We start from the raw sequence: 13,273 nt of genomic DNA, 5'->3' as shown, positions 1-13,273 counted from the left end.
GTATAGTTGATTTACAATGTTGTGTTAGTTTCAGGTATACAGCAAAGTGATTCAGTTATACATATACAAATATTCTTTTGGTTTTAGATTCTTTTCTCCTATAGGTTATCCATGGGAAAGATTTTGACTTTCTTAAAAAGTGCCCTTAATTTTCTTAATATTCTACAAGTTGCCTTGAAATATTCAAATAAGGAGAGATGGGGAGGTGAGGGAAGGGGAAATAAGCCCTCGATGTGAAGCCCACTGAGTTTCTACCCTTCATCAATGTTAGTTCATTTAATACCAATCTTAAAGCTATTAGACAGGTGTGGGTTTTCCCTGGGCCAATCCTGGAGTTGGTCTTCTCTCTCCTCTCTAGTATGAGGATCCACAGAGATGCTTCCCTGGCATAGGAAGGAACTCTTATGGGTCCTGCCCTCTGACCTACCGAGGACCAAGGAGCAAAGTGGACTTTGGACAGTCACACAGAATGGTCATGGGACTGTGCACAAATTCACCATCAACGTCCTCCCAAAAGAAAATATAAGCACCATTGATTACCTCCTAATAACTATTTTATTGCACGTTTTATATTTATGAAAGGGCACTGCGAGATGACTGTTATTATTGCTCTAATGCAAAGCAGATGGGCTTGACAGAGGTAAATAGGACTTTCTGGGTGTGGCCCCAAAAGTTTGTGTTTTCCCGGAAGGTTTTGAGCCGGGGCCAAACCAGACCCAGAAGTTCCCATCCACCCCTGTCTCAACACATGACTTTCATTAACAAAATTGCATTGCTCTTTTCTGCAGAAAGTGGTACCATTACTCTAATAAAAACATGTCCATTATGGATCAATTGCCACCTACGTGGTGGTGAGGAGGGCTCAGAAGTAAGAGGACAGGAACTGGTGAGAACAAAGAAAGGCTGGTCTTGCAGAGGGAGGCCCCAGCCACTAGACCTCCTTCCCAGGCTTGAGGCTGGATAGGAATCAAACTTGTATCTCTAGCATGATCACCCTGGGCTAATCCCCTATAGACAGGATTTGGCTCTCAGAGAGCTTCTGTTCCAGTCAAACCAGCCCAGCCGGCTGCACGTGTCTTGTCAGTGGAGGTCATTACAAGCCCATCAGCTGCCTTCCTTCCAGACCCACTCTCTGGGCTCATCGTAGGCCTTCTCACTTTGCTCCTGACTTTGTGTCTTTCCTCCATACCAATAACTGCTCCTCCAATTTCCAGCCCCATGTTTACTTTTTTTTTTTTTTCTTTTTTCCCATGTTTACTTTTTAAATTAAACTTGGATTTCTTGACTTGGTCAAGAAATGCCATGGTCATGTACATTCTACTCACTGGCTCCACCCACTCCTGGTACACTCATGTTGACCCCTGCCTCACCAATGTCCACCAATAGCCTCTCAGATTCTGAGATAGCTTACATTTTTGATACCCTAAGGTGTGCCCATCTTGGTGTTGGTGTTTTTCCCTATACCTATGATGCTCAAGCTTTTAGGTACATGAGAATTAGTTGAGGAGAGGTAGAAAAATGAATTCCTGACTCTCATCTTCAGAAATTCTGATTCTATAAGTCTATAATGGGCCAAGAATCTGCATTTCTTATGGTGGATGATTCAAATGGAGGGAGAACCTGGGATGCACTTTGAAAAGCACAGCCTGAAACTGCCCTCACGTGCCTTTGCTGGAAAGTGATCATTTGAAAAAGTAACAACATTTTGCATCCATATGATGAACATAACTTTTCAAGCAATTTCCTGGCCATTTGTCCTTTTTATCCTCTCGGATTCTCTCTCCATGAATAAATTAAAGAACAACCCAGGCCTTGAGCAGCATCTTCTCTCCCTCCCCCTGTCTCTTTGCCACTTTAACAAGGGCAGTAGCCTTTCCACTGCCCTCTACATCAAAGCAGATGCTCAGAAAGGGATCTGCTCTGAGCACTTGACTGTGGGCCCTCTGGGGACAGAGACCATGGGTCAGAGACCTCTGTATCCTCCCCTGCATCTGAGATGAAATCCAGTGCTCATTACATGCCTGATAACTCTATGTTGAAGTGTTGAGTGGGATTTGGGGAGAGATATTTGAACTAAAATCTGGTTTCTTGCCCTAAATGAAAACCTACTCTCTGTTGGAAGAATTTCTAGTGGCAGAGAGCAGGGGGGAGGTGGGAGGTGGCCCTATGGTTATGTGAGAGGCAGCGCTTGTTGAGCCTCACAATGACCTCACAAATGTAAGGAGTAGTGTGGCCCCAAGAAAACAGGCTTTGGAGCCAGACAGGGTATATATCCTGGTTCTACCCACTTGCCCTCTGGTCACATTTACAGGCAACTTCTAAACCTCAGTTTTCTTGTCTGTAAACAAGAGGAAACCACCCCTTCCTCACAGGTTAGTTGTGAGCATTAGGAAGTAAATTTTTTGTTTAGACCTTGAACCTAGAAGGAACTTAATTAATAGTAGTTTTATCAAATGCTGGTCTCTGAATTTTAAAATGTAATCTCATTAGAAAGAGAAGACTCACACACAAGAAAAATATGAGTCAGGGCTTGAGACTAAACAATGTGGTACTCACCAGAAGAGCTACAGGGGTTTGGAGAAGAGTAACAATCTGGAAGAGCTCTTAGAGGATGTGGCACCTCCCTGAGCCTCAAAGGATGAGAATTTGGAAAGCCAAAGAATGGGAGGGGCACTGGCCTGAGCTGCAGCAGGACAGCATGTTGATTCAGAGGACCATCTGGGGAAGTGAGCTTTTTTTAAAAATTTATGCCTGCTTCAATATAGAAAGGATGTGAAAAAAGTCAGGACCAAGAAGATTATATTTTTTCAACTAGATGTCAAGACCAAGAATGGGAAATGGAATCAGAATATTTAGGTCATGAAGGGCTACATCCCAGCTATCTGGGGACCATAGATCTTCACCCCAAGTGTCCTGGCAACCAAAGGGGAAAGGCAACCAGAGGCAGTTCTATAATTCCTTCTGCCAGAGAGAAGGAAACGATACATATTGTTCTTCAGAAGATGAAAGACTTTTTCCTGTTGTTAGACTGTGAAGAAATTTCTCATTGGAGTTATTGCAAACAATGCTTTATAATCTTAAACCAGATTCATTATATATAATGAGGTCTACAAGGCTATCTCTCAGAGAGTCCCACTATAAAAGATGGAAGTATCACTCAAAATCCAGGAGGATGGAAAGGACAGGATGACACAGGCTCTGCACAACTGACTGATGCTTGGGCTTGAGCCAGCCTGGAGCAGGGCTGCCTGGACCTTCTCCTCAGCCCTGAGTGCTCACTGCCCACTGGTGCTGAGCTTTTCAGTGGTTTCCCACTACTTTTCCAAGAAAGCCCAACCTCCTCACCAGAGCCTGCAGAGACCAGAACCATCTGGCTCCTGCTTACACCCCAGGCCCCTCCCTCCCACCCACTCTGCACCATGACACTCCAGCCACACTGGCCTCCGGGAAAGGTGCCAATCTTTCTCCCACTTCCAACCCTTTGTGCTTGCTCACCCTGCCCAGATGACTCGACCAGCAGCTTCTCACGTGGTGGTTGCCCCCTTACATTTCAGATCTCAACCTACAGTTTCTTCCTCCTGTGGGTCTGCCCTGTCTGCCCCTCTAAACCAGGCCTCTCCTGTCATTCTCCAATTCATCCCTGGTGTCTCTCCTCCATGGCACTGATCACAAGCTATATGTGAATTATTCCTGCCGTTACTGGGGTATTGGTGTCTCCCCACTAGAATGAAAGAGGGTGGGGATGCTGCCTGCTTTTCCTCCATGGCATCCCTAGGGCCCAAGATAGCATCTGACATGTGGTTGGTGCTCAACATGTATCTGTTGAACAAATGGAAAAAAAAAGAAATGTTCTTTGGTGAGAGTCTGGTGGGTAGGCTTTTCTGCACTAAATCCTGGCTTAAAAGATCCAACCATTCAAGAAGATATCCTTCCACAGAAATCAAGGAACCCCAAACAGCATTCACTCCAAGAAGAGCTAGTCAACTTCAGTGCTCAGATAGCCCACACCTCTGCAGACAATGTTAGATTTCTCTTAGGAACTGGTTTTGGGGAAACCAGCTTTGTTCTTTGCTGCAGTCTTTGACAGAAGTGAGGTGGGAACAGAAGGATAATGGGATTCTTTTCTTCTATCCCTCTCAATCTAATCTCCAAAGAAAAGTTCCCCCAGTGGGATGAGAACAGACCTCCAATCTAAAGGCACCAAAGAGTAGTACACGGTGTAACAAAATAAAAAAGAGACACTGTCTGGTCATGAATGAAAAAAATCTCTTACTTGGCCCTTTGCTTGTACCAGGGTCCATTGGCATTAGTGTGCAGCTAAGGGCAGCAGCCTCTCTTGAAGTGAAGCTTCCACACCACCACCCCCGCAGAGAGGAGCAGTAACCAGGGCAAGGCCACCCACTGCCGTCGTCCACAGGCCAGACAGAACTGAAGGCTTATTATCACACTCCAGCCCTCTCTGTTCCCTTTGGTTTCCTTCTTCTTTCCCACACTCTTCTATGGCTCCAAACAGGCCACCTGGTGCCCACACCCAAATTCCTACTCTCCAGTCTGTCCTTCTCTACCACTACGTGGAGTTAGAGATGCAGTTTCTCCAGCTGGAGTCCAAGGTGGTCAGAGACTTCATTCCTGCTCAGCCACTCTCAAGCTGTGGGATCTTGAGCAAAACTCTTCCTTGCCTTGGTTTAGTCATCTATAAACTAAGCAAACTGTTTGCCTTCATGCACCACCTTCATGATCTTTACCATGTCTTCATCTTAGCTATTCTATTATTTAAAATATGATTATCTCATGTTTGCCTTTATACTTACTCACTTGTTAAACAATGATATCATGGGTATTCCATGTGTATTTTTCTAATGTACATTCAAAATATATAACTATTAAAAAATACATCCATCTACCACTGAAAGCCATCAGTCCAAAATAAGCACACTTTTAGAAATATTGGATTAATTAACTGATCTCTGAGATAAGTTCCTACAATGTATGATTCTAAGGATAATACTAGAACATAGAACTACTTTTGATTCCTGAGAGTACAAACATTGTGGCTTGCATTTCATCACATCCATGGTGATGAATCCTCTGCTTGGTATTCATGGAATCTCAAATCCACTGTTGATGGCAATAAGCCCCAAGAGTGAAGGTCCTATTCTTAGCATAACTAGATTTTTCAAGCGTTTAAGCCCCTATTATGTCTCATGTCTGATGCTAGATACTTGTAGAACAAAAACAATAGAAGATATAGACATAGATCTGTCTTCATTAGGTCTAACAGGAGACAGCCATGTAAACTAAAATTTCCATTGCAGTGTGGTAAGAAGGCCAGGCTGCAAACTCCTTGAGAGAGAGGACTGAATATTATTCTCCTGTGAGTACTGGCACCTGGCACTGCACCCAGCACATGGTGGAGACTTTATTGGCTTACCTGTTGATGTTCTAGAATGGAGGTATTTACAAAGTACTCCAGGGGAACAGTGAAGACAGATTTATTCTACATTGGGAGCATCCCTAAAGGCTCTGCTAAGCAGGCTTTTGAAAGAGGAGGTATTCTCTGCTGAGGAAATCCCTCCAGGCAGACAAAATAGCCTCAACAAAGACCCGGAGGAGAAACACAGAAGGAAGTGTAGCAACCTATGAGTCATTAAAACGAGCAGGACAGTGGTTCTATGCAGGGGAGTGATAAGGGCTGAAGATATCCAGGTAAGCTGGCCACACGGGAGGTGAGTAAGTGAGCTAAGGGGATTGAAGTTCAACTGTGAACTGGTAATTAGGAGTATTAAGATGGAAAGAAGAAGGTAGATTGACTAGATACCTCAGGCCCCAAAGGACAATATGGCAGTGAGGTCCCTGGGTTTTCAGGTATTCCAGACTGAGTGCAGAGAAACCAGGAACCCCAAACTCCGAGAAGTGCAGACAAAAAACTAACCAAAGGACCAAATGAGATGCAGCCTAACAAGACAGGGAATTTTTAGGTGTTAACTGTGCTACTCCAGCCAAACAGAAAAACCTGCACGCCTCTCCTACCGCCACCACCAAGACCAAGTGGGGAGCCTACATCTCCACCCTCACAAGACATCCACCTCCTCCCCCAGGATGGTATCAGAGAAGGCAAATTAAAGAAAAGGGACGTTCATCTCTCCTGGGTAGTAATGAGCTCTAGGAGCCTGAAGTTCCACCCCTACCTGGCAGTAGAGAGGAGACCCTCCCCAGCCCTGCTGCTCAGAGTCAGATGAGACCTAGCAGAGAACCAGGACTTTCACAACTGCCCAGCAATAACAATACCACTCTGCAGTGTCGGTGGAGGCCCCCTGATGAGCAGAAAACCTCAAGCACCCCTGCATCTCTCAGCCAGGATGGTATCAGCTGAGGCCGAATGGAGGATCTAGACTTCCACCTCCACCTGGGAGCCACAGGGCAGTGCTCTCCTCTCCCACCAGAGTAGTGTCAGAGGAGGCTGATGAAACAGAAGATTGAAATAAGATCCAGATGCTCATAACATAATTCCCAAGTAGTCTAGGTTTCAATAAAAAAAAATCTCTCTTTCTCCCAGGAGAAAGGAACCAGGAAAATCTCAACTTAAATGAGAAAGACGGTCAACGGATGCCCACACCAGAATGATACAGATGATAGAATTATGTGCCCAAGATTTTAATGCAGCCATTGCAAGAATGCTTCAATAAGCAATTACAAATAGTCTTGAAACAAATGAAAAAGTAGTCTCAGCAAAGAAATAAGAATCAAATGGATATTTTAGAACTGAAAAATATAATAGCAAAAACAAAAAAGAAGGAAGATTTAAAATCAGTGATCTAATCCAAGGGTCAGCAAACTACTTTGGCCAACAAGCCAAATCCAGTGTGCTGTCTATTTTTGTTAATGGATTTATTGGAATGCAGCCATGCTTATTTGATTACATATGTCCTATGACAGCTTTGTGCTACAATGGCAGTGTTGAGTAATTGCAACAAAGAGTGTATGGCCTCCAAAACCTAAAATATTTCCTATCTAGCCCTTGACAGAAAATGTTTGCCAACTTGTGATCTAAACTACCACCTCTAGAAACTAAAGAAAAGAAGAATGAAACCCAAATAAAATAGAAAAAATAATAAATAATAAAGGGTGATGATGGAAATTTCAAGACTAAGGGAGATATTCTATATCTTGACTTGGGTGATGGTTTCATGGATTTCACATTTTTCAAAACTTACCAAATGATACTCTTCAGATCTGTGCATTTTACTGTATGTAAAATAGGCCTCCAAAAATGACATGGGTCAGATTATGTCACTCTTTAGCTCACAATCTTCCAATGGCTCTTCTTTTCACCCAGAGTAAAAGTCAAAAAGACCTTTCAGTGGCCTCAAAATCCCTGCACAACCCACCCCCCACACTCTGCACACCCCTTCTATTATTTCTCTGACTTCATCTTTGACTCTCCGTATTGTCACTTCTCTCCAACTACATTGGCCTCTTTGATGTTGCTTGAAGATTCTAGACATTCTCCTGCATCAGAGCCTTTGCACTGGCTGTTCCCTCTGCCTGGAATGCTGTTCCCCCAGATACCCCAGCCATCACCTCTCTCACCTCTTTTAAGTCTTTACTCAACTGTCATCTTCTCAATAAGTCCTAACCTGATGACTATATTTAAAATTGTAACCCACTCCATCTGGAGGAGCCCTGAAACCCTAAACCTGCCCTACTTTTTTCTTTTTCCAAAGTATCACCTTTAACACACTATATAAGTTATTTTTTGTGTGTATTGTTTGTCTTTTCATGTTAGGGTGCCAACACACCCTAACATGAAAGCACAAAGGAGGTAAGGATCTTTTTGCTCCACTCACTGATATGACACAACTACTTAGAATAGTTGTGTCACATAGTGGATATTCAAGAAATATTTGTTGAATAAGTAAGTGAACAATAGATAAAGCTTGTAAAGACAATTTAAGTGAAGAAAAGTATGTATAACCTTTATGTGAATCTGGCAAAGCACAAAATGCTGTTGCTTCACTCTTGGTATTTACTCCCTGTTCCTTGTCTCTTCCCATCCTGGCCTTACACTGATAGAGCCCACATTCTGAAAACCTACATTCTCCAATTTAAAAAAAACAAACAAACAAACCCTAACTCTATGAGTGGCAAATGTAGCACTTTTACCACCTGGTGCCCTATAGGATTTAGAGCATTTTTGAAATGGGAGAGTGATTGTCTCCCTCCTAAAACATGTGGGGTCATGGTGTATTTTAACAATGGACTGACCTCCACTCTCACCAAACTTTGATTTGAAGAGGTCTATTTGTATTTACTACTATTACTGTATCATTAATTTTCAGCACCTTTTAAAAAGGTAGTCAAGAATGTGAGGAGGGCTTCCCTGGTGGCGCAGTGGTTGAGAGTCTGCCTGCCAATGCAGGGGACACAGGTTCGAGCCCTGGTCTGGGAAGATCCCACATGCCATGGAGCAACTGGTCCCGTGAGCCACAGCTACTGAGCCTGCGTGTCTGGAGCCTGTGCTCCGCAACAAGAGAGGCTGCGATAGTGAGAGACCCGTGCACCGCGATGGAGAGTGACCCCCGCTTGCCACAACTAGAGAAAGCCCTCGCACAGAAACGAAGACCCAACACAGCCAAAAATAAATAAAATAAATAAATTAATTTAAAAAAAGAAAAGAAAAGAAAAGAATGTGAGGAGAAGGGAATTCCCTGGTGGTGCAGTGGTTAGGAATCTGCCTGCCAATGCAGGGGATACGAGTTCGATCCCTGGTCCAGGAAGATCCCACGTGCTGTGGAACAACTAAGCCCGTGAGCCACAATTACTGAGCCTGTGCTCTAGAGCCCACAAGCCACAACTACTGTGCCCGCATGCCACAACTACTGAAGCCTGGGCACCTAGAGCCCATGCTCTGCAACAAGAGAAGCCACAACAATGAGAAGCCCACTTGCTGCAACTAGAGAAAGCCTGCGCACAGCAACGAAGACCCAATGCAGCCAAAAATAAATAAATAAATACAATATTTTTAAAAAGAAAAGGTAATTTCTTAAAAAAAAATTTGAAAAGAAAAAAGAATGTGAGGAGTATTTATCAACATGTGGAATTCATTTCTACACTTCTTCAATTATGTTGCAAAATCATCTCAGCTCTTATTGCACTATACCCTTAAGTGCCCTGAACCTTTCCCTGTAACTTACAGAATAAAAGGAGCAGTCTTGAGATGATCTTCAAGATGGCGGAGGAGGAAGACGTGGAGATCACCTTCCTCCCCACAAATACATCAAAAATACATCTACACGTGGAACAACTCCTACAGAACACCTACTGAATGCTGGCAGAAGACCTCAGACTTCCCAAGAGGCAAGAAAATCCCCATGTAGCTGGTTAGGGCAAAAGAAAACAGAAAACACAGAGACAAAAGAATAGGGATGGGACCTGCACCTCTGGGAGGGAGCTGTGAAGGAGGAAAAGTTTTCACTCACTAGGAATCCCCTTCACTGGCAGGGACAGGGGGTGGGTGGGGGGGAAGCTTTGGAGCCACGGAGGAGAGCGCAGCAACAGGGGTGCAGAGGGCAAAGTGGAGAGATTCCCGCACAGAGGATCAGTGCCGACCAGAATTCACCAACCTGAGACGCTTGTCTGCTCACCCGCCGGAGCGGGTGGGGGCTGGGAGCTGCAGCTCGGGCTTTGGAAGTTAGACCTCAGGGAGAGGACTGGGGTTGGCTACGTGAAGACAGCCTGAAGGGGGCTAGTGCACCACAGCTAGCAGGGAAGGAGTCCAGGAAAAAGTCTGGACCTGCCAAAGAGGCAAGAGACCATTGTTTTGGGGTGCGCGAGGAGAGTGGATTCCTGCTCCGTGTGCCCACAGAAGGCAGAGTACTGCCTAAGTGAGCTCCAGAGAGAGGCGTGAGCTTCAGCTATCAGCTTGAACCCCAGAGATGAGCATGAAACACTAATGCTGCTGCCACTGCCACCAAGAATCCTGTGTGCAAGCACAGGTCACTATCCACACCCCCCAGGAGCCTGTGCAGCCCACCACTGCCAGGGACCCAAGATCCAGGGACAATTTCCCTGGGAGAATACGCAGTGTGCCTCAGGCTGTTGTAATGTCACACCGACCTCTGCTGCCACAGGCTTGACCCACATTCCAATTATGACTACTGTACCCCTCCCTCTCCCTGGCCTGAGAGAGCAAGAGAGCCCTAATGAGCTGCTGCTTTAACCCCCTCCTTTCTGGGCAGGGAACAGATGCCTGAGTGCAGCCTATGTGCAGAGGCAGGGCCAAAACCAAAGCTGAAGTCCTGGAGCTGTGCAAACAAAGAAGAGACAGGGAAATTTCTCCATGCAGCCTCAGGAGCAGCAGATTAAGTCCCCACAGTCAACTTGACGAACCCTGCATCTGTGGAATATCTGAATAGACAACGAATGTTCCCAAAATTGAGGCGGTCAAATTTGGGAGCAACTGTAGACTTGGGGTTTGCTTTCTGTGTCTGATTTGTTTCTGGTTTTTATGTTTATCTTAGTTTAGTTTTTAGTGCTTGTTATCATTGGTGGATTTGTCTATTGGTTTGGTTGCTCTCTTCTTTTTTATTTATTTTTTATTATTTTCTTTTATATATTTTTAAATTTTCTTTTCCTTTTTTCTTTTTTTGTGAGTGTGTATGTGTATGTTTCTTTGTGTGATTTTGTCTGTTGAGGTTTGCTTTTACCATTTGTGGTAGGGTTCTGACGGTTCACTTTTTTTTTTTCCTTTTTTTCTTCCTTTTCTTCTGAGCCATGTGGCTGGCAGGGTCTTGGTGCTCTGGCCGAGTGTCAGGCGTGAGCTTCCGATGTGGAAGAGCTGAGTCCAGGACACTGGACCACCAGAGACCTCCCAGTCCCATGTAATATCAATTGGGAAGAGCACTCCCAGAGATCTCTATCTCAACACTAAGACCCAGCTCCACCCAAAGGCCAGCAAGATCCAGTGCTGGATGCCCCAGGCCAAACAACAAGCAAGACAGAAACACAACCCCACCCATTAGCAGAGAGGCTGCCTAAAGTCATACTAAGTTCACAGACACCCCAAAACACACCAACGGACGTGGCCCTGCCCACCAAAAGGACAAGATCCAGCCCCAACCACCAGAACACAGGCACCAGTCCCCTCCACCAGGAAGCCTACACAAGCCACTGAACCAACCTCACCCACTGGGGGCAGACACCAAAAACAACGGGAACTACAAATCTGCAGCCTGTGAAAAGGAGACCCCAAACACAGTAAGATAAACAAAATGAGAAGGCAGAGAAATATGCAGCAGAGGAAGGAGCAAGGTAAGAACCCACCAGACCAAACAAATGAAGAGGAAATAGGCAGTCTATCTGAAAAAGAATTCAGAGTAATGATAGTAAAGATGATCCAAAATCTTGGAAATAGAATGGAGAAAATACAAGAAACGTTTCACAAGGACCTAGAAAAACTAAAGAGCAAACAAACAATGATGAACAACACAATAAATGAAATTAAAAGTTCTCTAGAAGGAATCAATAGCAGAATAACAGAAGCAGAATAACGGATAAGTGATGTGGAAGATAAAATAGTCGAAATAACTGCAACAGAGCAGAATAAAGAAAAAAGAATGATGAGAATTAAGGACAGTCTCAGAGACCTCTGGGACAACATTAAATGTACCAACATTCAAATAATAGGGGTCGCAGAAGAAGAAGAGAAAAAAAAAGGGTCTGAGAAAATATTTGAAGAGATTATAGCTGAAAACTTCCCTAACGTGGGAAAGGAAATAGTCAATCAAGTCCAGAAAGTGGATTTATCCCATACAGGATAAATCCAAGGAGAAACACACCAAGACACATATTAATCAAACTATCAAAAATTAAATACAATGAAAAAATATTAAAAGCGGCAAGGGAAAAGCAACAAATAATGTATAAGGGAATCCCCATAATGTTAACAGCTTATCTTTCAGCAGAAATTCTGCAAGCCAGAAGGGAGTGGCAGGACATATTTAAAGTGACGAAAGGGGAAAACCTACAACCGAGATTACTCTACCCAGGAAGAATCTCATTCAGATTTGACAGAGAAGTTAAAACCTTTATAGACAAACAACAGTTCAAAGAATTCTGCACCACCAAACCAGGTTTACAACAAATGCTAAGGAACTTCTCTAGGCAGGAAACACAAGAGAAGGAAAAGACCAAAAAAAAGAAAACAAACCCAAAACAATTAAGAAAAAATGGTAATAGGAACACACATATCAATAATTGCCTTAAATGTAAATGGATTAAATGCTCCAACCAAAAGACATAGACTGGCTGAATGGATACAAAAACAAGACCCGTATATATGCTGTCTACAAGAGACCCACTTCAGACCTAGGGACACATACAGGTGGAAAGTGAGGGGATGGAAAAAGATAATCCATGCAAATGGAAATCAAAAGAAAGTTGGAGTAACAATTCTCAAACTAGACAAAACAGACTTTAAAATAAAGACTATTACAAGAGACAAAGAAGGACACTACATAATGAAGATATAACAATTGTAAATATTTTTGCACCCAACATAGGAGCACCTCAGTACATAAGGCAAATGGTAACACCCATAAAGGGGAAATTGACAGTGACACAATAATAGTAGGGGACTTATCACCCCACTTTCACCAATGGATAGATCATCCAAAGTGAAAATAAATAAGGAAACACAAGCTTTAAATGACACATTAGACCAGAGGGACTTAATTGATATTTATAGGACATTCCATCCAAAAACAACAGAATACACTTTCTTCTCAAGTGCTCATGGAACATTCTCCAGGATACATCATATCTTGGGTCACAAATTAAGCCTCAGTAAATTTAAGAAAATTGAAATCGTATCAAGTATCTTTTCTGACCACAACACTATGAGACTAGATATCAATTATAGGAAAAAAACTGTAAAAGATACAAACACATGGAGGCTAAACAATACACTACTAAATATCCAAGAGATCACTGAAGAAATCAAAGAAGAAATCAAAAAATACCTAGAAACAAATGACAATGAAAACACGACCACCCATAACCTATGGGATGCAGCAAAAGCAGTTCTAAGAGGGAAGTTTACAGAAATAAAATCCTACCTCAAGAAACAAGAAACATCTCAAATAAACAACCTAAACTTACACCTAAAGCAATTAGACAAAGAAGAACAAAAAAAAAAAACCCAAAGTTAGCAGAAGGAAAGAAATCATAAAGATCAGATCAGAAATAAATGAAAAAGAAATGAAGGGAACAATAG

At 43.3% G+C, this 13,273-nt stretch overlaps 1 long non-coding RNA gene across 1 annotated transcript in view; it reads left to right on the top strand.

Annotated features, from left to right (window-relative positions):
* The window catches only part of LOC309627530, a 439,048-nt gene that overhangs the window by 30,060 nt on the left and 395,715 nt on the right, over positions 1-13,273 (top strand). The window lies entirely within an intron of this gene.

This window comes from Balaenoptera borealis (genome assembly GCF_965194805.1).
Source record: "Balaenoptera borealis genome assembly, chromosome: 4".
Taxonomy (NCBI): domain Eukaryota; kingdom Metazoa; phylum Chordata; class Mammalia; order Artiodactyla; family Balaenopteridae; genus Balaenoptera; species Balaenoptera borealis.
The sequence above is the reverse complement of the archived record's forward strand: the minus strand, read 5'-3'. Positions and strand labels throughout refer to the sequence as shown.